Genomic DNA, 26,778 nt, shown 5'->3' on the forward strand with positions numbered 1-26,778 from the left:
ATCATGACTCAAACATGCCTATTCAATTATGAGAAGGTGTTTTCGCCAATTCCATCTACAAAACACAAATAACAAAAGGTGGACGTCTCATCCAGCCCCGTGAAGGTAAGGAAGACTTCATTAGACCAGTGAGAAAACGAGCTCTTCCAAACTCTTTGTCTAACCACCTTTAAAAAGGCATAGAAGGGAGTACTGTATCCACAAAGCGTCTCAGAGTAGAAGCAGCGTAGTACAATCTTATTCATTATGATCTAATATGCAAAACTGATCCTAGATCAGCACTCCTACTCTGAGACTCTTTGTGGATACGGGACCTGTGCACATATAGGCAGGTCATATTTTCCATGTGTCACATCAAGAAAATTGGTGCATAAATCGAAATATTCATTTTGGGAGCCCGACTCCAAAATCGCTCTCAGCCCTCCCATAAGATGGTCATTCCTAGCCTTGAGACGTTTCCCCTCCCTGGCAGTGTTGGAAATAGTCTGCCGACCAATTCCTGGATTGATGAGAACAGGGATGGAGAAAGGGAAACTGGTGCCAGGAAGATGCCAGATGACACTACACAGCCTGTAGCCTGAGCCCAACGCCAAACCGGCGTCGCTCCTCAAGAGCTTCCTCCACACCCAGTTAAGATTAATGCACTACTCATTGCATTGACTTTTTCCATTGCGGAGAGACATCCTTTCTCCTGGAATAAAAAGCACTTTCAATGGAGTTTCTCTTCTCACCATGCTTACTCGAAATCCTAGAAACTGGCTCTTTGAAAATACTTCCCTGAATTAACATTTTATTTTACTCCTACGTTGTACTCCATGAGCCCCGCCTGATCGGTTACATAAACCTTTAAAACTCTCATCAGAAAAACATGGTAGGTACAGAGGCAATGTTCCACTAGTAATCACAGCCTAGGAGCAGGTATATGTCTTACATTGTGACCACGCCCCCTCTCTGACCTTTCAGAAGGCTAATCAGAAAGACCTCAGTCACCAGACAGAATCAATTACTGCAAAATCAAGACAGGGTCACAAAAGATGGCGTCACATCAATCACAGAACAGTGAGGAAAATCACTGATGACAAATCCCTTCCCTTTAACGTCACATCAAATCACCAGCATTATCTTCTCAATGGCATATTTGTCTGGTCCTAGTTAAGGATTGTATGAGTAAAATAAATGCCTGAACTGGAAGAAAGAAAATAGGACAATGAGGGTTTTCCAGACTGTTTGCATTAAAAACACTGTGAAAAATGGGAATGGAAGTAGGCACATGATGGTTTGTCTGTTAAATGGTCTGGAGCCCGACAAGTATTCTGTTCAGTGAGGAGGAGACAGAATCCTGGGGCTCAGGATCCTGAGAACCCTGACATGGAGCCACACTGTAATGAAGGAGGCCAGAGTCTAAAGGTCACTCTTAAACCTGACTTATTATACTGCAAGAAGCTGTCACAGACATAAGACAAACAGCTCTAAAAGAGGTAGCCGCCCTTACCCAAATGACTCTCCAAACGGACAGAGGGAGTGGAGACTGTCTGGCCTCTCCTACAGGCCTGAGATCAGTCTGACATGAGCAATAACATCCAGAAATAACAGATGATCTGGTCAGGGGTGACAAAACTTTCCCTTTGGGGGCTGCATTATCCTTTCCTGTTTTTTGTGAGGCTTTTTTTCTAGTATTTGAGGAGGATTCTTTCTCAACTTCTGCTGACTATTTTGGACGCTACCCTCGGCTATAGTAAACCTAGGTGCAAGGAATTTCAAACCTGAGTGGGTAAGACCCACAGGAGATGTTTGGTTACACCAGAATGGGCGGTGATCGCGTTCCTGGCTGACACGTTTTGCTTTCACACTAAACTCAATCTGGTGGAACATTCACCAATATCCTCGCCACAATATATTCCTCAGAAAACACATACACACACTTATTATATTGCTTTCTCAAATAAGGTCATTGTCAGCATAAACATGTGAGAGGAGATTGCTGATTTCATTGAATTTAGTGTGTTTATGATGTTTCTTCACCTGTTTTGTGTTACAGGCCTATAGGTGTCTAATGGACAGTGGAGGGCAGGTACAGTACTGTAAACCTACCTGGATCCCCATTGCGACCTCTCTTTCCCCTCGACCCAGGACGCCCTGGTTGAGAAACAACCGGCAGTTAGTCACCGGTTACACTCCATACCCACTAAAGCAATATCCCTTTACCCAGGCTGGGCCTACTCATACCAAGCCAACATCTTCACATATTGCACAGTCATTCTAGATCTGTACTGACTGTGTATATGCAGCTCTGAATGTCCTGGAAAGGGATAGTGGCAGCTTATGAAACTAGAAACTACAGAAACTGTGCTGAACTGTGTGTGGAAGTGCTGGCCAGTCTTCAACATGCAGCCAAAAACAGGAATAATTCAATTAAAAAAGCCAGAAATTAAGCATTGCGTTGCAAGCTCATGCACAACGCTAAGAGACGGGATGCTCGCCAAAGCACGCCCATCCAGCAAAGGCGGAGTCACTGATGGGCGGAGCAAACATTTTGGGGTGCTCCGATAATTATTGTGGGGGTGAGCAGCCCCAGACGCAAAAGCCTAAACCATCTGCGCGGGGGGAAGCAAGCATGGACTCTGATTAAAGCAGCATTCTGGGCTCACCATCACATCCCGTTGGCCAGGTCTGGGACATCTATAGACAACATTGGTACAAAGGCATGGCACTGCAAATATAGCCCATGTGATGGTGCCCACACAACTCCAGTAATACAATGCAGGGGTGCTGAGGTCAAAGCTTTACACGCTACGGGCCAAAGGCGACACATGCAACACAGAGAGACAGACACACACATAAAAGAGGAAGTTGTTTCGATGAAATGATATCGAGCAAGCCAAGCACCAAGCTTCTCTTCAGTCGAGCTAAATGCTGTCAAACTACCACTGACACCTGTTGTCCTGCTTATGTAAGGAAATGGATGTCTAATGTTGCATGTTTACATGCAATCTCTTGGGCGTGTCCCCGTCCGTCACCACTTATAATACATAGTTCGAGGGCAAGCATCTACCCAACACTGAGCAGTGGAGGCTCCTCGGAGGAGGAATGGGAGGCCCATCCTCCTCAGTGACTTTCATAAAAATAAGAATAGTAAAACATTTAAAAAGTTAGCCTTTTTAGATAAAACTATACTAAATATATTCAAATGGCACCAAATAATTGATTAAAACACACTTTTTGCAATGAAGGTCTACAGTACTCTGTAGGGTAGCACCATGGTGCAGCCGGAGGACAGCTAGCTTCCGTTCTCCTCTGCATACATTGACTTCAATAAAAAACCTAGGAGGCTTATGGTTCCCACCCCCTTACACAGTAACTAAGACAACTTCCGGAGGACGTCCTCCAACCTATCAGATCTCTTGCGGAATTAACTGAAATGATGTCCATCCGAATCACAGAAGGAATCTAGTACTGAAAGCATAAGCTACAGCTAGCTAGCACCGTAGCACATAAAATGTGGTGAGTAGTTCATTCAAAAAGAGAGAAAGACAATAGTTGAACAGTTTTGAGCAAATTAATTTCTTCCAAAATGAAGGAGAAGCAAGAGAGATAGAGAGATTGTCCTTTTTGTTCACTTTCAGTTTCACTTACTTAGCTAGCAAATGCAGCTAGCTAGTTTAGCCTACTCAAACACCCTGCTCAAACAGAGGGATGCTATGTTAGCTTGCTGGCTATGACTATCAGACACAACACTGGAACACTTCCAAGTCACGGTAAGCTTTTGGTTTTACTAATTTATTGTCACTCCTTACTGACTGTACACTGTAACGTTACTGCATGATTGTTGCGGGTTTACTAACGAGTTAATTCTATTAACTATGTTGACTATGACGTTACTTTAGTGTATATATTGACGACGATGTAGGCTGTGTGTAGCGGTTATGATATGATTCGGCTTGGAAAGTGTTTTTAGCCTGCTCAAATAAAGTGGATGTATTGTGCATTAAAGTCCACACGCGAAGGGAAAAGGTGAGAGGAGGAGAGTGCACAGATGCGAGAAGGAATACAGCGCGGCTGCTATGAAAGTGAACTGTGTTTACGTGTAATCAGGGGTGTATTCATTCCACCAATTCTGTTGAAAAACGTTTCTTAAATGGAAGCAAATGGAACGAAAAAGGGATAAACATACCTGAATTTGTCCAATATAAACTCTTGTTTGCAACTGTTGGAATGATGATTACATCCTAGATCAGCTAGATGCAGGCAAAAGTGTGCAAGGCGGAATTGAATGTGTCACTGTCTGTCTCGACCTACATTGTAAACTTTCATTCATAGGCTAGGTTGTAGCAACCTCATGATGAGTATAGGGAAAATTTGAATATCATGTAGCCTTAACCTATCACTGTTACGTTGAACTGGGTGAATGGAATGTGAATGACAGCCATCCAATATGCTGTAATAGAAAAAAGGCCATGCAAATGAAATAATAAATGTCCTCCCTCATCTTAAACAGCACCGACCGCCAGGCGACAATGAGCTTTGGTTTGAGTGATAGTTATGTCTGTCTTCAACTCCACGACAGACACAAAGATTGTTCTCTCTGCACAATGAGAGTTTCAGCGTCACCTCCTCCTACAAAACTAATAACCAAAACACATACTTTTTTTTAGGGGTGGGGGACATTTTCATATCCATCCACAATAACTCAAAACTTCAAAAAGGCTGTCATATCCCTAGCTTGAGGCTAAATTCACATGACCTTTCGTGTCGGTTGAGTACACTGGATCAGAGGCCTATGGGCAGGTGGGTTACCATCTTGAGACGATCCGTGTCCTGCGATATATATCCAGGAATAACCCACGGAATTCCGGTGCTGAAAATACCCTCCCAACCCCCTCTTCCTGAGCCAATCTCCTGGATTCCCTGCTTCTCCAATTGCCCTTGTAAACAAGTGGCCGGCACAAATGTGAAATGTACTGTAAGGGTAGTAGAAAGTTTCCAATACACTAGACCAGACCGGAGAAACCACTGGGTGATATGGAATAGGCTACAGTGTAAGGACACTGTGTGTTTTAGCCTTATGTAAGATATAGCCAATACCAAGGGGTCAGTCTCATTGGACATTTTTAGGGTGAGAACCTTACAGCATTCGAAAAAGTGGAAAGTCTGGAGCCATGCTATTGAATGGAGCGTGGCAGTGCTAATGCTGAAATAGAACACGCTGCTCTCATCCTGTTGCATCTTACAGCAGGGTTGGGTACGGTTGGTCGGCACTTTTATTAAAGATCATCCAGGACAGGTTGATGAAGTGGTGTCGGAGGGACCAGTAGGGGGCACTGCTTTCAATAGCCAAAAGTACAACAGGGTGTGTGCCACAGCCAGGTGATCATTTAACGATGCTATTTTAGGCAGAAAAAGGGTCAAATTTCATTATCAACAGAACTTGCTCTACCACACACCGAAGGGGCTATCATAAATCGCATAATGCTCAAGCCACGAAACATTCACATTTCCTGATTTTTTAGGGGAAACTAATAGTTTGCAGTAACAGTCAATTGATTTTGCTCTCTGCAAATGTACTTTTACACATTTTCAGTTACAATTATGCAAACAGAGGACAGGATTTACTCAGGGGTTTGTAACTGTTGAAGAATAAAAAGGGACTGAACTTTTGCACCTCTGTCATTGAGAGAAAAACCTCCACCTCTTATTGAAATCTGGAAAAATCATTCTGCAAAATTCATGCTTCTTCACTATGGTTATATATAACCTTGTCATATATATATAAACTTTCTCGGCTTCCAAATAAAAATATGGATATGCGGCTGGTCCAAAAGGCGAGGGAGATTAGTTGACTTCTTTTAAAGAATGGGATTGGCCTCTCCCTGCACCTCTGCACCTCTGCCTTCCTGCCATCCACAGGGAACCAATAAACGCTAACAACGGCCCTATCAGGTTCCCAGCGCTCCACAAAAATATCACGTTTAGACAAATCAACAGTTCATCACACATCCCTTCCTCTGCTCATTTCAGCTGGTCCTGGGGAGAGAGTCCTTGTGAAAAGACAGCATGTCTAGAACAGTAGACAGCAAGCCAGAGGGAGCCAATGTTAAGCAGAGAGATCCAATACAGACAGAGGTCCCGCCATCCTCTCAGTGTATCCAAAGGTGACAGTTCACAGACCCGTTCACAAGGAGCCCTTGTAGGTTTGTTGTCTCGTTAAACACGGCTCATAGTTTTAAAGGCGCTAGCAATTTTTTTGGCTCATGCTTCGCTGACGTCATGTTATGAGAAAATGTCACAGTGAAAAGAGGGGAGGCCAATGTTCATGAAAAGATGCTCTATACTACTACTGAGAAATTACTTTTAAACCCCACGAGTGATATTGCTTTGGCCGTCCAACAAAAGCAGAATATTGTGTACACATTTCAATGGAACACAAACATACACATCCAGACACATTTTCTATGTGGCATTTAGTGTATAAGCTTGTTCATGGCGAAGAGGTGGGTGTAGATGCATGGTGGAATGGTTCCATTAGTTACCATGGAACATGGAAGTCATTGGAAAATAACTTTAGATAAAGAGTCAATAAGCTAAGGGGGAGTGGGGGAACCAAATGGTGTACCCCATTTAAATGCCCCACCCCCTCCACTGCCTCCTTCAATGGTTTACATACTGTACTGGCTTCAGAGGCAATGTGCAGAGAGAAGTGACCAGATTGATAGATACATGTATAAGCACTGCAATATCAGACCATGAGAAAATCTTCAAATGCTGTGAAGTAAATTACCATTGTAATAAGAATGACTTTCTGTTGTTGGTTATCAAAGCAGGGTAACACCAATCACAGTAGGCCTGTCTAAATTACCACTGGCCATCTAAGTGGATGGAAAAACAGTTTCAGTGTCAACTTAAACGACCAGATAGAAAGCATGCAGAAAATATATTGAACTATAAATATATATATACGTTAAATAATACCATCGTTGAGAAGTAACAATCAAATAAAAGCTAGACAGTCTGGTAGAATCAAGCATAAAAAGGGCATTCAGGACACATGACCATTTATTTTGTGTTTGAGCAGAGGAACACAACAATAGCCATGGCAAAATGTATAGAATTTCAATAAATTAGCTTTAAAACTGCAAAATTGTCTCTCAGCTCCATGCCAAACTGTGTAGAATTGCTGGAAATGAGCTTTACAGCAAAGAATGTCTCTACACCGCCAAGATACCTTTCTAGCTAATATACTATGTTTACACATAATTGTCCAATTAAATGTAGAGGTCAAAATAATGAAACTGTCTAACAAATCTATTGATTTTAAAATGTTGATTACTTCTCTTTGCAATTATTATTCACCTGCTGACAAGACGTGACCTCATTTGTTTACTAACATATGATGGGAGTCCCTGGTTGCAAGTTTGAAAAGTTTGAAAACCCCTTGATCAGAGCATGGGTAGCTTTGTTACTTTCTGCACACAAATAAAACAGCTTGATTCAGTCCATCACCATTCCTGGAATGTCTGAAAGAGAGAAAATGGGAGCGCACCTATGCCGAATGGCTTGGTTGAGACTGAAATATTTTCCCAAACAACTGTTGGACCAGAGAACGTCACTAAGCCTGAGATTAAATAATTACACAGTGCCTCTTAAAGCAGATCACCACAAAGACGCCATTGTGTTTGTGCCAGAAAAGCCACCATTAATCTGACTTTACCATTATTCTCCCAAATTGCTCTTGGGAGGGAGAGCAATACATTTAAAAGTTGAACAGCCCTCCAGACTGGGCAGAAAGGCTTCCTCCACTCCATTGAAGTGAGTGGTTTAATGGAGAGGTGCATAAATCTGCCTTTGTTTCTACAACCGCCATATTTTCCTCTATTTAAATCATGGACTTGAAACAGCAACAAATGAATTGTGGCTCCAGTGGAATCTAGTTCCAATTACAGGTTCTGGATAAATTCCAAGAGCAGGATCTGTTCAGGGGTGTCAAACTCATTCCATGGAGGGCCTAGTGTTTGTGGGTTTTTGGTTTATCCTTCCAATTAAGACCTAGACAACCAAGTGAGGGGAGTTCTTTACTAATTAGTGACCTTAATTCATCAATCAAGTACAAGGGAGGAGCGAAAACCCGCAGACACTCGGCCCTCTGTGGAATGAGTTTGACACATGTAATCTATTTGAACACCCTCGGATAGCTGTTCCCGTCCACTTTTGACTTGTGAGTACTGTATGTACTTGCAGTATATTAATGGTTTTGCATGTCTAGTGATGAAAGATACTATAAATGTAGGCTGCTGTACATTAGTATTTATTTTTGGTGTTCCTATGAATGGCAGCCACTAGTGTCCATGCCCTCACCAGCATGACAAGCCATGTAGTCAGCCTGGAACGCACCCACTGGCTTGAAAAACGAATGCAGGCACAGCTGACTTCAATAGGCTCATTAAGGGTGTGGCTGGCTACTCAATCAGCCACCACACTTATCAGCTGCTTGGTTCCCTCACTAGAGAGAGTGAGAGGCCTGAGAGCGTGGGTAGCTCTGTTTGCTGAACATTTAGGTTGTAAAATTCTTGGCAATAAAAGTGCTTTTGTTTTGAATTTACCCTCTATTTGAAACCTAGCCTAGTTCTGGTCAGTGGCACCACACCTCCCCACTGGCTTCCACATTTGGTGGAAAATGCTGGCAGAGGCCTACTGGATGACTTTGAGCTAGGTTGTGTTTCTGGTACATCGCTCCCTGGAGGCATGGTGAGTTGTTTTGGGGTTTAGATGGCAAAGACAAGATAACTGCAAGTATGGTGCCTGTACCTAGGGGTGTGTGAGTGGCTGGAAGAAAATGGTGCAAGGTACCTTCTGGACTTCATGTAAGATGAAAAGGTCACTCAAGGCTGTTGATGTCATGCGCTTCTACCTTAGGAGAAGAATTGGTGGGCTGAAGATGAACAGCAAAGCACTTTTGATCTCCCCCTTTTCACAATAAGTCTACTAGTGTCCCTGAAGACCTCCCTGGTCTGTATGAATGGTGGGAATGGTGTGGAGAAACCACACACCATTTGACTCTGTGCCCTTACTGTCGTGATGACTGGTGTGGCAGCTGTGAAATGGATTGACAACAGTGAAAATTATGCCCACATCCCATGGATCCTGAGGCCCATGCGGTCTTACTGAAGATGATTGACGCTGCTACAATAGTTGTGGCCACACCAAAACATCGTTAAGGACGTGGCGCAAGTTCTATCAGACTCACTCTGCAGAAGAAGACTTTCCTTCCATGGTGGCCTGCTGGAACTGACTCGCTGCTGGCCTGTTCAGTGTCAACCAGAAGCGCCTGCACAATCACTGCCCTCATGTCCTAAAGAAGTCCTGTGCCACTGGGGCTGCCACAGAACAAATCCTCTACCCTACTACTGGGGCGCCACTACAAGCCATGTGGTCAGCCTGGAATGCGCCCATCAGCTTGAAGCCTTGGGATGGGTCATCTGCGAGCCTTCCTCATGAGAAGGAAGTGTGGCGCCGTGAGGGGCACCAGCACCACAAGCCATTTAGTCAGCCTGGTATGCACCCACTGGCATGAGAACACAGGCACAGCTAACTTCAAAAGGCTCATTAAGGGTGTGGCTTGCTACTCGATCAGCCACCACACTTATCAGCTGCTGGTTTCGCATGAGAGTGAGGCCTGAGAGAGCAGGTAGCTCTGTTTGAAAGTTATTTGCTGAACATTTTAAGTTAATTTAGGTTGTAACCTTTTTATAGGGTAAATTCAAAACAGAGCTTTTATTGCCTATCATGAGCCTCTGTACTATAAACCTTGTTCTGAGTCCAATCCTACAAATCAGGTTTGAGGAGTTAGCGAGGTAACTTTGGTCAACTGAGTTCACGGTACCACGAAAGTAGCTCACTTTTTAGCCAGGCACATTTATATGGCAACGAATCCTTCAGAACTAACCTGCTCTGGAGTAGGCTAATACATTTATCCTGAAAGAAGTTTCTAAACCACGAGTTGGGGACCGAAGTAATCAGATACCCTCCCTCATGCAAAGAATGTCAACATCTCCTTAATTTGAGCAATATGATTTATTAAATATTTAATTAAGAGTCTATGACTTGGGTGGCTGGAGTCTTTGATCATTTTTAAAACCTTCCTCTGACACCGCCTGGTATAGAGGTCCTGGATGGCAGGGAGCTCGGCCCCAGTGATGTAGTGGGCCATACGCACTACCTTCTGTAGCGTCACGCAACCAACCATAGTAGAAACATAATCCATAGATGGCAGTTCCCATTCAAGTCAAGACTGGCAGCCATTGTTAGTATACACATGAGTTTAACAGTCAAATTGCCAGGATAAGAGGTTCCAAACCCTTTTATTGATTCTACTGTATGTCTGGACACAACGCAACAAGCTGTTCCACAGAAGGTGCAATAGGAGTGTGATAAGCACACCAAAGACGGCATTAACAATGGCACTTCTAAAAGCCTATTTCACACCATTGCCTTCTGAATTTGCAAGATAATCTTTCTTTCATTCACCACAAACGAAAACGTGGCACTGACTCGCCCATGGATTGATGTTCCAGCATTGTCTCAATTAAGAGGGTGCCATTCAATTAGCCATGTGCGACAATGCAAGCCTGCTAGAGTTGGCAGCAAGAGGACGAGCAATATCCATCACCGTAGTATGGATGAAGCCTGACCTGGAATGTGAAGCTAACTGAAGCTGGCTAGCTTTATAAAGGCCTGAGTAGATCTAGCTTGCTTCGTAGTATACCACTCTAGTCAGTGGCAGTACAACTCCCCACTGGCTGCCACACTATGTAACTAACACTGTACCCAGAGCATTTGAAACATACATTTAAAGCATAAACTATGTCATTAGACAATTAGATTAAACAGCAGTGCTGCAGGATACAAGGTTACAATTCCCTGACTTGCTAATTCACATAATCATTGGAAATACACCATCAGGCTTTTGCAACTGAGCATTGGTTTTAATGAGGGTTCACCCTGTCTCCTCTTTCATTGACTTAATAGCGGGTTTGCATTCAAATTGCACTGAAGTTTCATTCAAGCTGACATGATTTTCTTTTGTACAGACTGAGCTGTTGTTGGACCTTAAGGCCATGAATTAACAGGACATAAAAGTGGCACAGGGGGGAAAAAAACAATTTGACTTCATTGCCAGAGGAGGCCTTTGAAAAGACAGCAATGTGAAATGGAGGGCAACCTCACCTTCTTAAAACACCACAGCTACTGGTCTGCAGTTCAGGCTCACACAAATAAAGCTATGATCAAAAGGGAGAGGATTGTACTAACACCTGCATAATCTGGCAGATGCTAAAGAAATGAGGCTATTACTTACTTTAAAACAGGGAGGGACCGCGGGAAAAGGGAAAGTCCACCGAGCAAATACGTGCTGTGTTTCAGGAGGTTTTACCAGCGAACTCCTCAACGCCTTCTCAAGGATGCTCCCACTGTAACCCTAGAAGGCCTTAATGTAGCTGTTAAATAACCTTCACAAGTCCACGGGCCTGTCATGAAAACCAATATGTCATGCACTGCGCACTTCCTAAGCTGTTTGTTATCGGCCAAAGGAAACAACCCATTGGAGTGATTTGAATGCGTGGCTGGGAGAGCACGTGGCAGCTACATTTCATTTGCTGATGTTTAAAAACATCAGGAGTTATTTGGACATTATCCTGTGGTTTTTGGACCGGGGCCCAAAGTGGGTGAGTTTAGTTTTGTCAGAGGTGGAGAGGTTTAAGGGCAGACCCAGTGCTCTGTTTGCTAGGGTTTATTGGGAGGGATTTGGTATGGTACTGTACAGCGAAATACAATGCTTAGCAAAACATTACTGGAGCAAACAGCCCATGATAGATGATAGGGAATCTATGTGTTAGGGCTCTCTTGATTTCCTCTCGTCTGATGGAGCAATTGCGATTATTTACTACTTCCCCAAATAAAATGCTTAGGTCTTGATATTACCTCGGGAAAGCTTACGTCAATCTGTCCAAATAGTTTGCCGCCGAAAGGTTACCTCGATGCTAGTACCTAGATTTGGATTAGGAACAACAACATCAATTTACAGTACTTCCTCTCTTACAGCCTTTTAATAATAGGCCTGGCACATGTGCATGGTGGGCCATAGAGCATACGACTGTTAGCTACAGTACGTAGCTAGCGGCAACAAGGCGCCATGCTCTTCCCCTTGTCCACACAGGCAGGAGGCGTCAATGAGAGGAAACCCCAGCACTTCTTGACCCACGAACACATTATTTACCCAAGAAAAATGGCAACGTGGGTCAGGTTAAAACAACATCTCTACAACGGGGGACAAAACATTTGAGCACTTTGGAATGTTTTATGCTTCCAACAGTAAATGCATTATGCAAGCTAGCATTCCTCCATTCATCCTTTCAGGGCTAATGTATATGCATATCCACTGCCGGCTTTGCTGAGAGATGGATCTGCGACATGATCTAGGCGTGTGTTATTGTTTTCAAAATCTGATGAATGAATCAACAGTTGACCCCTGTAAATACAGACCTACGAAAACAAACAGGGTAAGGTCCATAAACCATATCAACAGGTCGCCAAGACATATCTATGGAATATTTTGTCATGTCTGCAAATGGGTGTTATGCATACAATTCTAGTGTTTCAAGAGTTATGAATATGTAAGACCTTCCAGTTTGGTTGTTTACTCTTATAATCCTTTTTTTCAAGCTGACATTATGGATTTACTGCTAAGAACCTTTTCTTGGCTGTGACCACCAAGGGTTGCTGCAGTTAGCATATTATATATGACATCAGTGCGCCATATATCTCAGTGTGCTGCTGACATAAATCATAATTTGGTCCAAATCACAGCTTGACTTCTACATGACAATTAGTCTTATTCATAATCTCTCCAGCTCTTAAACAACCAAAACAAGCTTGTTAGGTTCCCTGAGGTTCCACTTCCATAACGACTTCTCTCATCTTTCAGTGCTGAGTTAGACACATGCATTCACCCAGCTAAGACTCACTGGTAATGTGACATAGCACAGACATCAGAACTCTCCTAGGACCACCGGGTTGGAGGCTCAATCCCCACTTCAATTCATAACCAACGACTCTGCTGCCAAGAGCAAAAATGAGGTCCAATGTGGATTTTAGGAGCCAATGCCTCTTCCTATAGGGTTGCCGTGCTTGAAGTTATTAAAACAGAAGCTCCGAGAGCAGACATTGGTTGCATTGCTGAAATAAATGGGGAAGAACTCAATGTCTTTACCATGTGTGCCGAAGGGTTGGCATTTGGCCAGCTTTACACTACACACCGAGCAGAGTGTTAAAAGGGGCTTTAAATGAGTATTGGCTGTTGGATAATTAGAAAAACAGAGCCAGCAGTGGTATAAACAAACCAAATCTTACCTGCTTAAAGGGACCAAAACACGGCCTGAGTTTGATTATAAGAGGAACAACCCCGAATTGTAGGCCTACAAATCTAGAAAGGAAAAACAGTGTACGAGCAAAAATATTTGACCATGTCTTAAAAGATTTGTATCTCTATGTGTTTGATATTTGAGCAGTAAAGACTGTCAGAGGTAATAAAGCTAACTGCCAGTGCCTGGGGTAATCTCCATGTACACCAGAATGTATCCAGCCCCGCTGCTAGAGTTATTACCAGTTGGACACCAATGTGCACCGAGTCCTTGAAGTGTTCCTGCAGCTCGGAGAACAGTAAGATGAGCTTGGGATTCTATCTAAGCTCCTGCCGGGCCTATTTTGCCTCACAGAAAAATGGCTGCAAAACTTGGCCTTCAGATACTCTGAAATAATACCCTGTCTACAAACTGCCCCGTCTCTCTCCCTCCCTAATGGTCCCTCATGTCCCCTGCCTCACTATCTGAGGACCCTGAAAGTCAGAAAAGAGCTAGAATTAGGAAAGCATCCAGTGTTCCAACCACAGGTATGCAGCCACATCTACAGTATGTTACAATGTCAGGAGCTGAGAAAAGGTCCATTGCACTAAGTCTGCTGTTTGTCATTAGCGTGGACACCGCAATGTCACAAGTTGAGGCTCATGTGTTGGAAATGTGTTGAAACTGTCACCGGGCTCATTAGTCAAAGCAGTGGATCCTGTGGCCAAACAAATGAATCAAACACACTGAGCTGTGATGGCTGTAAACAATCTACGAACATTTCAAAACAATGCAGCAACACTTAACTTCATCGCTTAAAGGAAATTTCCACCCAAAAACAATGTTTTGCTATTTGTTTCATTAGTCCATTGTTGACATATTCCCAATCAAGTTTTCAAGACATACAGAAATCCTCCCCATATGATGCATTTTTCATTATATGATGCAAAACGCAGCAGCATGTGATGCAAAATACATCCTTACGGGGATGATTTCTGTATTTTGAAAACTTGATTGCTGACAAGCAAAACATTTTGGGACTATGTCAACAATGGACTAATGAAACAAATACCAAAAGATAGTTTTTGGGTGGAGTTTTCCATTAATCTCGTTGTGAAGTGATGCTGAGTTTGAGACATACCTGTGAGGGAATGAAAATAAGAACTGCGCAAAGAAAAGTGGTCTAGAGTGGCTTCTGAGAAATAAAGAATTATGTCCTGTCTGTCTACGAAGCTAGGGTCAGTCACTCTGTACTTTCCCATAAAGAATGTTTATTGGTGCTGCTATATAATTTCCACGAATTATGACCAAGCACATTCAGACCAAGATGGAGGACTTCAGACCACAGGATATCACTGCACTTCCCCTGAGAAATATCAAGACTGTGCCCAATCAATTGTCTATTTCTGTCCCCCCAAACAGAATATCAAAATAAACACAGGCCTGATGAAGGATGACATGTCAACTGCAAAGACAAACAAAGTGAAAACCCAAATCACACGAAAGCATCAGGTTTCGTCCTCGAGAAGGTGGAAGCCTAAATGGGAAAAACAGACTTGGCCGCAAACACAAGCGTACGTTCAGCTGAGTGGAGTTATGACTGACAAGACATTCTTACATTCCTTCAACCACAACCCCCCTGAACCCCATCTCCCCCCTCCTCACTCCTCCCTCGCCCCCTTTCAGCTGGAACAGAGGTTCTGAGATTTGTCTCATAAAACAAAAAGGATCAAACATGAACCATGCCTAATGCTGCTTGTAAAGTGTTACCGCTATTAGCACCGATCCCTGTTGCTTAGTTGAGGACTGTTGCCAGGGACATGATAACATTTTCTTCACCCCTCTGGGTTGCATCTCTAAATAAAATCCTGTACAACCACACTGGAGTAAAGGACCACAATAAAGATAAGCTGTGTGGCACCAAATAAAACTTAACCTTTTCAGTGAGTAATATGGTTGGTGACCATGTCTACTTGAAGGTGGTGTGTTTGGGTGGGGGGGGGGGTATTATCAGGTTATTATTGGATTCAATATTTTAGGTTAAAAAAGTTTGAGGACTCCATAATGAAAATGGGACGGTAGCGTGTTCATATTTCTGAGAACGGCAGAATCTTTTTGAGTATCTCTGGGTTTGTTATATATTTGCGTCACATCGTCATGGGGATGTCAAAGGGGAGGCGCCATTCATTCTAAATCGGTAGAGATTTTTAAAAGCTGAATTTCTCGTCAGTCTCATCTGTCCCTGTCTGGCCGTAACTACAGACAACACTGACCAGAGTCAGTTCCCAGAACCTGCTCTGTCAATACAAACATCCACCTCTCTCTCTCTCTTTCCAGATGTCTTCCGCTGCTACACAGAAGACAGACCTGCTGTGATCTTCATCTGCCTCTCATATCCACTGAATGCTCAGGCATTAACCTCTGCAAACCTCAACTCCCCCCTATACCCCGCACATGCCACCCCAGCTGTGAACCCCTGAAACCCAAACTTGGTCTATTCCAAGAGTCCCCCTGAGACTGGATCTCTCCCATAGACCAAACAAGCCCTAAACCTGCCTACTGGTCTCTCTCAAAAACACTGCTGGCGCTGGTCTCAGACTGGCAGGTAGGACTGCTATGGGCCTTTGGGCCTGCCCTGCCAACAGCAGTTGTTCTCCATGGATACGGGTGACATGGACAAAGAGGTGGATAGGTTTGAATCAGATTTTGCATTCCAGGAGAGTCAATCAAGGTGCATAGATTCCAGCTCACCCTCCCTTTGGGAGACAGGACCGAGATCTGTTTCCACCTGGGAACCTATTCCATTGTAGGATGCATGCAAAGTGGGAAAAAAGGCCAGAGAATGAGAAAGGGACTGAAATGGCTCTGTTTAAACACACACACACACACACACACAACAAAGTTCACGGCTCCACAAAGCATAAATGATTTGTGTATTGATTCAATCAAAAGCGTGTTGTGATGTTCTAAAGTGGATCTACGAAATGGATGTCCAAACACTGTCTAACTAATAGGTTTGAATAGCTGCGTAAAGCACATACACGACAGTCTGAAGAGACCCGTCACGTTACACACAGCATAATAAACCTCTGTGGCGTAGTGACCCCCTCCATGTACACACGCACACTCAAAACACATTATACAACATCAATAAACAGGGAACAGGCCTTGTTTGTCTCCATATCCCATTTAACTGGAGCATGTGGACTCTCTCACAGTCCACAGCAGAAATTAGGCATGTCTCATTTCAGAGAACTCCCATAAGGAACACTTGCTCCGGGGCATTCCAAAACACGGGGAAGTCAGCTCTTCAGAGAAAACATGTCCAGCCTCCATCTCACGCTCTACTCTAGGGGCTCAACAGGCTCCACTCACAGGCCAAAGGAGAAGACTTCAGGTAGGTACAGCCTCAGGCTTTCTGAAAAGAGGAAGAAAAGCTCAGGGAATTCTGAATTGATCAGTCAGAAAATGAATTGCGCTGAGAACATCTAGATGCTAGATGTTGAGTTTTTTTTACAATATTACCTATTGTATATTATGAGGACAATGAGGATGATTTAATTCTCTGCTTAACATCAAAATGCATGGGTGTTTGATTACGCTCAAGAACAGCCTTCCCACGTTCGAGACATGTTATAGAAGTATTACATCATTCACATGTGCATCAAGCCTGTCCAATCAGTCTCCAACTACTTCTCCCTACTTCACCAGATCCAATTATGACGATTGTCTGGCGTATCCATGGCTACCATTCATCTGGCCACAGTCATCATCCATGACTGTGTAAAATAAGGCCTTTTAATGTAAAACCTCCCAATGTGAAAAGAGTGGGGGTGTATGACATTGGGGTGATCTCTGGTCATGCACCAGGAATTATAGACTTCAAAACATGAAATATGGACCCCAGGCCAGAAATGGACTCTAATAAAACAATACCGAATTGCACCGGATTCCTTAGGGTGATAATTCAAATCTGGACATTTCCGGACAAAGGAAGCTCCAGGATATAGAAGTGGGCCTTTCTCTGATATTGCTGGTGCTAGTGACCACATTGGCCCCCCAAACCATCTGCTGTTTGATTATTATCCCCAGAACAAAACGGGTTCCCCTGCGCAACGCCTGCCATTCTTCAGCCCTGCATCTCAGATTAGCCAAGCAGAACCCCTGACCAAACTCCCCCATCACTACTGCAGTGCCCACCTCCACTACAAACTACAACCACATAGATATGGTGCTGCAAGCTAGGGAGTCATGGAATCCATTTTGGCTCGCTGGAGTGAGACCAGTCCACCATGGCTACACAGTGGTGTCCAACACAGCTCTCTGTTAGCCCTCATAATCTGGGATATCCATGTCACCACGCACCAGTAATCACAGGAGGCTCAAGCGTGACGGCAAATACTGATAAAGAGGCCTATCTTTAAGCTTCCAATTCACTGAGGTTGTACCCAAGCCTACTGAAATAACTAGCCTTTTGAAGTTCTCTCTTATACAGTCAATATTATGGTGGTAGTGTAGGCCTGTTTCACAAAAGGAAACAAACTTTGGTAACTAGGTCAGAACTGACACACATCACACGCTGGGCCAGGGAGATTCAACCTGTTGCCGAACACAGGTGTTTGCATCTCCTGAGTCCATTCCATATCGGAGGCATGGACACCCATGACCCACAGCCAAACATTTCCGACAGGCTGCATATTACCCAGGCTTCCTAGGACAAATGCTGCGTCCAGTGTTCTCTGATGAAATATCCCACATGGCTCATTCCTGAGGGCCGCATTTGGTCTTCAAGGCCACACTGAAAATTGGCTATATTTCCTTGCCGTCAAAACGAGCTAAAATAGTCTATCCAGGACTAGCCGAGGCTGCAGATCCAACTTTTCTGGACCCCTCTTCCCGACAGCTAAAGGTCCCGAAGCTTCTGCGCATGTGTGGGATTCTCTACTTTACACACGTCTCTGCTCTACTCGTAGAGATGTTGTTGTTTTGAAGTAGTCTACAGTGTTGTTTCGAAGTAGCCTACAGTGTTGTTTTGAATATGTACAGCGAGCAAATTTTAAAGTAGACGGTGTTAACAAATTGTAGCATAGCCTGCCTGTGTGTAGTTTCAATTGAAGCACATACAGTTGAAGTCGGAAGTTTACATACACCCTAGCCAAATACATTTCAACTCCGTTTTTCACAATTCCTGACATTTAATCCTAGTGAAAATTCTCTGTCTTAGGTCAGTTAGGATCACACCTTTATTTGAAGAATGTGAAATGTCAGAATAAAAGTAGAGAATGATTTATTTCAGCTTTTATTTCTTTCATCCCATTCCCAGTGGGTCAGAAGTTTACATACACTCAATTAGTATTTGGTAGCATTCCCTTTAAATTGTTGAACTTGGGTCAAACGTTTCAGGTAGCCTTTCACAAGCTTCCCACAGCTCCTAACAGAGCTGGTGTAACTGAGTCAGGTTTGTAGGCATCCTTGCTCGCACACGCTTTTTCAGTTCTGTCCACAAATTTTCTATAGGATTGAGGTCAGGGCTTTGTGATGGCCACTCCAATACCTTGACTTTGTTGTCCTTACGCCATTTTGCCATACTTTGGAAGTATGCTTGGGGTCATTGTCCATTTGGAAGACCCATTTGCGACCAAGCTTTAACTTCCTGTCTGATGTCTTGAGATGTTGCTTCAAACTATTCACATTATTTTCCATCCTCATGATGCCATCTATTTTTGAAGTGCACCAGTCCCTCCTGCAGCAAAGCATCCCCACAACATGATGCTGCCACCCCCGTGCTTCACGGTTGGGATGGTGTTCTTTGGCTTGCAAGCCTCCCCCTTTTTCCTCCAAACATAACGATGGTCATTATGGCCAAACAGTTCTATTTTTGTTTCATCAGACCAGAGGACATTTCTCCAAAAAGTACGATCTTTGTCCGCATGTGCAGTTGCAAATTGTAGTCTGGCTTTTTATGGCGGTTTTGGAGCAGTGGCTTCTTCCTTGCTGAGCGGCCTTTCAGGTTACGTCGATATATGACTTGTTTTACTGTGGATATAGATATTTTGTACCCGTTTCCTCCAGCATCGTCACAAGGTCCTTTGCTGTTGTTCTGGGATTGATTTGCACATTTCACACCAAAGTACGTTCATCTCTAGGACACAGAACGCGTCTCCTTCCTGAGCGGTATGACAGCTGCGTGGTCCCATGGTGTTTATACGTGCGTACTATTGTTTGTACAGCTGAACATGGTACCTTCAGGAATTTGGAAATTGTTCCTAAGGATGAACCAGACTTGTAGAAGTCTACAATTTTTTTCTGAGGTCTTGGCTGATTTCTTTTGATTTTCCCATGATGTCAAGCAGATACACTGAGTTTGAAGGTAGGCCTTGAAATACATCCACAGGTACACCTCCAATTGACTCAAATTATGTCAAAGCCTAAAGCCTATCAGAAGCTTCTAAAGCCATGACATAATTTTCTGGAATTTTCCAAGCTGTTCAAAGGCACAGTCAACTTAATGTATTTAAACTTCTGACACACTGGAATTGTGATACAGTGAATTATAAGTGAAATAATCTTAGATATATATAAATAAAATTAGATTTGATTTGATTTGTGTCATGCACAAAGTAGATGTCCTAACCGACTTGCCAAAACTATAGTTTGTTAACCAGAAATTTGTGGAGTGCTTGATAAACTAATTTTAATGACTCCAACCTGAGTGTATGTAAACTTCCGACTTCAACTGTATTTTGTATAGTGGCGCACACTGTTGAGTTTTGGCCACATGACTAAACAATTTGACCATTTGCACAATCACCCTAAAATCGAATAAGAAAATAGGTGGTATTTTTTGTCTTACAGTAACGTTATACTATGCTATTATATTCGGTTCTGTTATGTAGAATACTATCATTATGTGACCTTGCAGACATTGATTCAGCTTTGTTCAAACTTTATTAAACAAACATAATTTGCCAGAGTAGCCTGTTCTCTACAAGTAGAGCAGAGAATGTGCGTAAAGTAGAGAATCCCACACATGCACAGAAGCTTCGGGACCTTTAGCTGTCGGGAAGAGGGGTCCAGAAAAGTCAGATCCACAGCCTTTCCTTTCTATAATTTATGGATAGTTCACAATTTCTAACACAAAACTTAACACAGTATGTCTGTCTTTGGCATGTCTCTACCATCTAAGCATCTTCGGTAATTGAATGACCCATACATTGTTGGCTGTATTCTAGATGGCCACTGTTACCATGGGGGAGCGAAACGCATCTCCCCTCTTCGACCAACCCCCAGTGGATTAGACTCTAACATAAGTTCCCTGTCGAGCTGATATTGATGACGGGTAAACAGGGGGGGATGCAACCCACACAAACAAAACCTCCACACACACACACACACACACACACAGCGGGGGATCTAATCCTGGATTACTATGAAGGGCCTTGACAGGCTGAGAACACTACTTGCCCCCCTACCCCGCAGCCCCCGTCCCCAACATCACCACCTCGACCTGGCTGTGAAAGCCTGTCTGCCCCCCTGGCCTGGCTCTGAGCTGGGGGATGTAGTGAACTACAGTAAATTATGATATCAGGTTTGGTGGGTCTGTGCCTGGGAGAGCAGAGGGGGTGCTTTATCCGGAGGGTGTTTTACATTTCACTGTGAGGCCCAGCTCTTGGCACCAAAACATGGAGGGGGAAACCACCGACCATATCAACTAGCTAGCCATCACGCTGGCACTTCCGTGTCAGAAAAAATCCCACAAAGAGAGAGGAGGCCCAAGGTGGACCTTAAACAAGCAAAACAGGTCTTTGAAGAATTTTAGTATAGTTTATATTCAGAACAATATCTGCCTTGGTTCATTATGTAACAGCAACAAAGACTTCCGCTCTCAAAAATACATTTAAAAGGCTATGACTGAGTATGCTTTGAAGTAACGTTGTTGCTTTTATTCCCCTGGTCACAGATTCCTTTTAGGCAATTAGAAGGTCTCCATCTGAGAAGAGAGAAGAGATTCAAACCTCCAGAAACGTCTTTATCACTCTGATTAAAAGGGACTTCTAACAATTAAGCAGTTAGCTACCATCTTATTCATTACTGTGAACGTGGTGTGTGGGAGAGTGGCCAGTTTAAAGTACAGTGGAACAGAGCCTCGTGAGGTCAAAAGGGCAGACTCGGGTCACAGCAGTTGTGGGACACTAATGTACACAGCGTATGTGACATGTACACTAACCCTCAGATCTGAAGACACACCATGACCGAGAACACCAACTCTCCTTTTGTCTCGCAGGCACACACACACACACACACACACACACACACACACACACACACACACACACACACACACACACACACACACACACTGCTAATACAAACATTTTAAACACACATCTGCCAGACAACAACCCGGGGAGCTGTTCTGTAAAGATGGACCACCGATGCTGGCTCGTCACAGGTCTCCAGCACTGTAAATATCCTTGTTTATCTTCGGGACATCAAATGGCTGTTTAATGGATAGATGAGCAAACCAACTGTCTGGACGGGGGCCTTTTTCTCCCAACGACTGGCAAGCCTCTGTTAGGTCGCCCTTCTCACCCCTCTCTCACCCTCCTCCCCTCCTCCCTGCTTTCGGTGCACAGGCTCTCTCATTTCACAGCTGGGGAAGTCATTGTGACGGATTGGTGTCATCATCTCCCCTCTCTCACAGCCCCAGGGGACACAGCAGCAGGGATGACCTCTGACCCCTTGATAAGGGCCGCCAGGTACCAGAGATACAGAGCCAGATAACCTCTATTCACAACAACTGACAATGCCCTCTGATATCTGAGGGAATGTGTCATTATAACTGCTAGGAACTAGGGCCCTATTTCCACTATGAGAGATGAAAGATAGGAGCAGAGTGGCGAAAGACATTTCTACTTTCAATTCACATGACATCCTTACCTTACCTTTCGTTGTGGCTGGCAAGGCAACATTTTTGGTCCGCAGTTCAAATTGACCATAAGTATAGCCAGTAAGCACAAACTATTTCACAATTCGAGCAACTTTTCTTCTAAAACATGTAAAAAATATTGAATATTGCAACCAAACCATATTACACTCTTGAATAATGCAACAATCCACAAGCATGTGCCGACAGAACTTATCACCTCTGAACAGAATGCCGGCAGTGAATCTCTTTTCTGTTCACACAGCAAAGACCTTGGAAGTCATTAGCCAATCAGCTTTAAAATACTCCTAACCAGAAGGTGGCAGTGAATGTTTTGTTTGGCAACACTTCTGTTTATATTGCTTATGGTCTAGATTCAAAGCTCTCTGCACTAAAGTTGCTATTTGTAGAAAGCCGTTGTTGATACTACCCAGATTGTCACAGCTAGATAACTAGCTAGCAAGAAAAAACACCATTGGTCAACTGCAAAACATACAGAATGCTGCAGCACGGGTACTGACCAAGACCAGACAAAGAGCACACATTACAACAGTTTTAAGGTATCTGCACTGGCTGCCTGTGAGTTTTAGAATTCATTTTAAGATTATTCTATTGGTTTTTAAATCAATCCACAACTGTGCACCCCAATACATGTCAGACATGCTTTTGGGTTATGTACCCAGTAGATCCCTCAAGTTCTGTGCAACTGGCCTTTTAACTATCCCAAAGCCTAGGACCAAGAGGCATGGAGAGGCAGCCTTTAGTTATTAGGCCCCAGCCACTGGAATAGCCTGCCAGAGAACCTGAGGGGGGCCGAAACTGTGGACATACAATACTAGTCAAAAGTTTGGACACACCTACACATTGAAGGGTTTTTCTTTATTTTTACTATTTTCTACATTGTAAAATAATAGTGAAGACATCAAAACTATGAAATAACTCGTAGGGAATCATGAAGTAAACAAAAAAGTGTAAAACAAATCAACTACTTCTACTTCATGAAGCGGGTTGAGAGAATGCGCCACCCGGTCTCCCGGGTCTCCAGTGGTCTAGGGCACTGCATCGCAGTGCTAGCTGCGCCACCAGAGTCTCTGGGTTCGCACCCAGGCTGGGCTGGGTTCGCACCCAGGCTCTGTCGCAGCCGGCCGCAACCGGGAGATCCGTGGGGCGACGCACAATTGGCATAGCGTCGTCCGGGTTAGGGAGGGTTTGGCCGGTAGGGAGGGTTTGGCCGGTAGGGATATCCTTGTCTCAGTATGTAAAAATGTAATAAAATGTATGCACTCTACTGTAAGTCGCTCTGGATAAGAGCGTCTGCTCTTGGCCGGTAGGGATATCCTTGTCTCAGTATGTAAAAATGTAATAAAATGTATGCACTCTACTGTAAGTCGCTCTGGATAAGAGCGTCTGCTAAATGACTAAAATGTAAAAAAAATGTAAAATGTAATGTCAAGAGTGTGCAAAGCTGTCATCAAGGCAAAGGGTGGCTACTTTGAAGAATCTCAAATATAAAACATATTTAGATTTGTTTAACACTTTTGGTTACTACATGATTCCACATTTTATTTCATAGTTTTGATGTCTTCACTATTATTCTACAATGTAGAAAATAGTAAAAATAAAGAAAAACCCTTGAATGAGTAGGTGTGTCCAAACTTTTGACTGTACTTAAAAGAGATCGTAAAACACACCTTTTCAGCTTTGCTTTTCCTTAGGATGCTTTTTAGTAGTTTCATTTTTATTGTTATTCTTTCATTTTTTATCCTCTTATGTTTGTTGTGTAGTAAATATTTCAGTGTTTTTGAAGATGACAAAAAAACAATTGAATTTATGCTTCATAATCCCATACTGCCAATGTAACTGTTTCATGGAAATGAGCTAATACATTGTGATTTAATCATAATGTCAATACTAGCTACAGTGGTTAACTAATTTGGAGGAAGCATTTAGTGTTGTGTGCATTGCGTCTGTGCACTTAGCTAGCTACCATCCCATCCCACAATGCATATGAATTGTGACTGGCTCATCCGTGGATGTACTGTATGCAGAAAACACCTTATTTTAGACATATTGGGACTCATCTTATCCAAAAAGTTCACTCAAGTTTGCCAAAAAGCACCTGGAAGCACCTGGATGATCATCAAGACTCTTGGAAGAATGTTCTATGGACAGATGATTCAAAAGTATAACCTCCATTCCATTTCTTTTTTTATCCGTAACTATTAAAAGCAAACCCACTATGCTTGAAAATATGGAGAGTGGTACTCAGTAATGTGTTGTGTTGGATTTGCCCCAAACATAACACTTTGTATTCAGAATGAAAAGTGAATTGCTTTGCCACATTTTTCAAAGTGTTACTTTAGTGCCTTGTTGCAAACAGGATGCATGTTTTGGAATATTTGTATTCTGTACAAGCTTCCTTCTTTTCACTCTGTCAATTAGGTTAGTATTGCAACTACAATGTTGTTGATCCATTCTCAGTTCTCCTATCACAGCCATTAAACTCTGTAACTGTTTTAAAGTCACCATTGGCCTTAAAGTCACCAATTCTTCCTCTCCGGCAACTGATTTAGGAAGGACAGCTGTATCTTTGTAGTGACTGGGTATATTGATACAACATCCAAAGTGTTTGTAATAACTTCACCATGCTCAAAGGGATATTAAATGTCTGCTTTTTACATTTTACCCATCTATCAATAGAGGCACTGTGGTGGAATCTGTGTTTGAAATTCACCGCTCGACTGAGGGACCTTACAGATAATTGTGTGTGTGTGGGGTACAGAGATGAGGTAGTCATGGTAGACACTATTATTGCACACAGAGTGAGTCCATGCAACTTATTATGTGACACATTTCTACTCCTGAACTTATTTACAGTGTATTCGGAAAGTATTCAGACCCATTGACTTTTTCCACATTACAGCCTTATTCTAAAATGGACTTTCAAAAATGTCCCCTCATCAATCTACAGACAATATCCCATAATGACAAAGCAGGTAAAAACTTTACTCAGACCCTTTACTCAGTACTTTGTTGAAGCACCTTTGGCAGCGATTACAGCCTCGAGTCTTCTTGGGTATGATGCTACAAGCTTGGCACATCTGTATTTGGGGAGTTTCTCTCGTTCTTCTCTGCAGATCTTCTCAAGCTTTGTCAGGTTGGGTGGGGAGCGTCGCTGCACAGCTATTTTCAGGCCTCTCCATAGATGGTCGATCTGGTTCAATTCTGGGCTCTGGCTGGGCCACTCAGGGACATTCAGAGACTTGTCCGGAAGCCACTCCTGCGTTGTCTTGGCTGTGTGCTTTGGGTCGTTGTCCTGTTGGAAGGTGAGCCTTCGCCCCAGTCTGAGGTCCTGAACGCTTTTCATCAAGGATCTCTCTGTACGTTGCTCTGTTCATCTTTGCCTCAATCCTGACTACTCTCCCATTCCCTGCCGCTGAAAAACATCCCCACAGCATGATGCTGCCACCACCATGCTTCACCGTAGAGGTGGTGCTTGGCATTCAGGCCAAAGAGTTCCATCTTGGTTTCATCAGACCAGAGAATCTTGTTTCTCATCATCCGAGAGTCTTTAGGTGCCTTTTGGTAAACTCAAAGCGGGCTGTCATGTGCTTTTTACTGAGGAGTGGCTTCCGGCTGGCCACTCTACCATAAAGGCCTGATTGGTGGAGTGCTGCAGAGATGGTTGTCCTTCTGAAAGGTTCTCCCATCTCCACAGAGGAACTTTGGAGCTCTGTCAGATGGACCATTGTGTTCTTGGTCACCTCCCTGACCAAGGTACTTCTCCCCCGATTGCTCAGTTTGACCGGGCGGCCAGCTCTAGGAAGGGTCCTTGTGGTTCCAAACTTCTTCCATTTAAAAATGATGGAGGCCTCTATGTTCTTGGTGACCTCCAATGCTGCAAAAAATGTTGAACCCTTCTCCAGATATGTGCCTCAACACAATACTGTCTCGAAGCTCTTCGGACAATTCCTTCGACCTCAGGGCTTGGTTTTTGCTCAGACATGCACTGTTAACTGTGGGACCTTATATAGACAGGTGTATGCCCTTCCAAATCATGTCCAATCAGTTGAATGTACCACAGGTGGACTCCAATCAAGTTGTAGAACATCTCAAGGATGATCAATGGAAACAAGAAGCACCTGAGCTCAATTTCAAGTCTCATAGCAAATGGTCTGAATAGTAATGTAAATAAGGTATTTCTTATTTACATTAAAATCTAAAACCTGTTTTCACTTTGTCATTATGTTGTATTGTGTGTAGATTGATGAGGAAAAAAATACATGTAATCCATTTTAGAATAAAGCTGTAACGTAACAAAATGTGGAAAAAGTCAAGTTGTCTGAATACTTTCCGAATGCACTGTAGACTTGCCATAGCAAAGAGGTTGAATACTTATTGACTCAAGACAGCTTTTAATTTGTAATACATTTTCTTTATTTTTGAAAAACATATTTCCACTTT

The 26,778-nt window shown here is 43.3% G+C and overlaps 1 long non-coding RNA gene across 1 annotated transcript in view; it reads right to left on the bottom strand.

The window, feature by feature from the left end:
• Nucleotides 1–2,090: 2,090 nt before the first annotated feature.
• The window catches only part of LOC139562656 (uncharacterized), a 49,013-nt gene continuing 24,325 nt past the window's right edge, over nt 2,091–26,778 (bottom strand). The window contains exon 3 of the long non-coding RNA XR_011672422.1: nt 2,091–2,136. This is a non-coding gene — a long non-coding RNA (uncharacterized lncRNA). The remainder of the gene's footprint in view (nt 2,137–26,778) is intronic.

Source organism: Salvelinus alpinus, chromosome 32, assembly GCF_045679555.1.
Source record: "Salvelinus alpinus chromosome 32, SLU_Salpinus.1, whole genome shotgun sequence".
Taxonomy (NCBI): domain Eukaryota; kingdom Metazoa; phylum Chordata; class Actinopteri; order Salmoniformes; family Salmonidae; genus Salvelinus; species Salvelinus alpinus.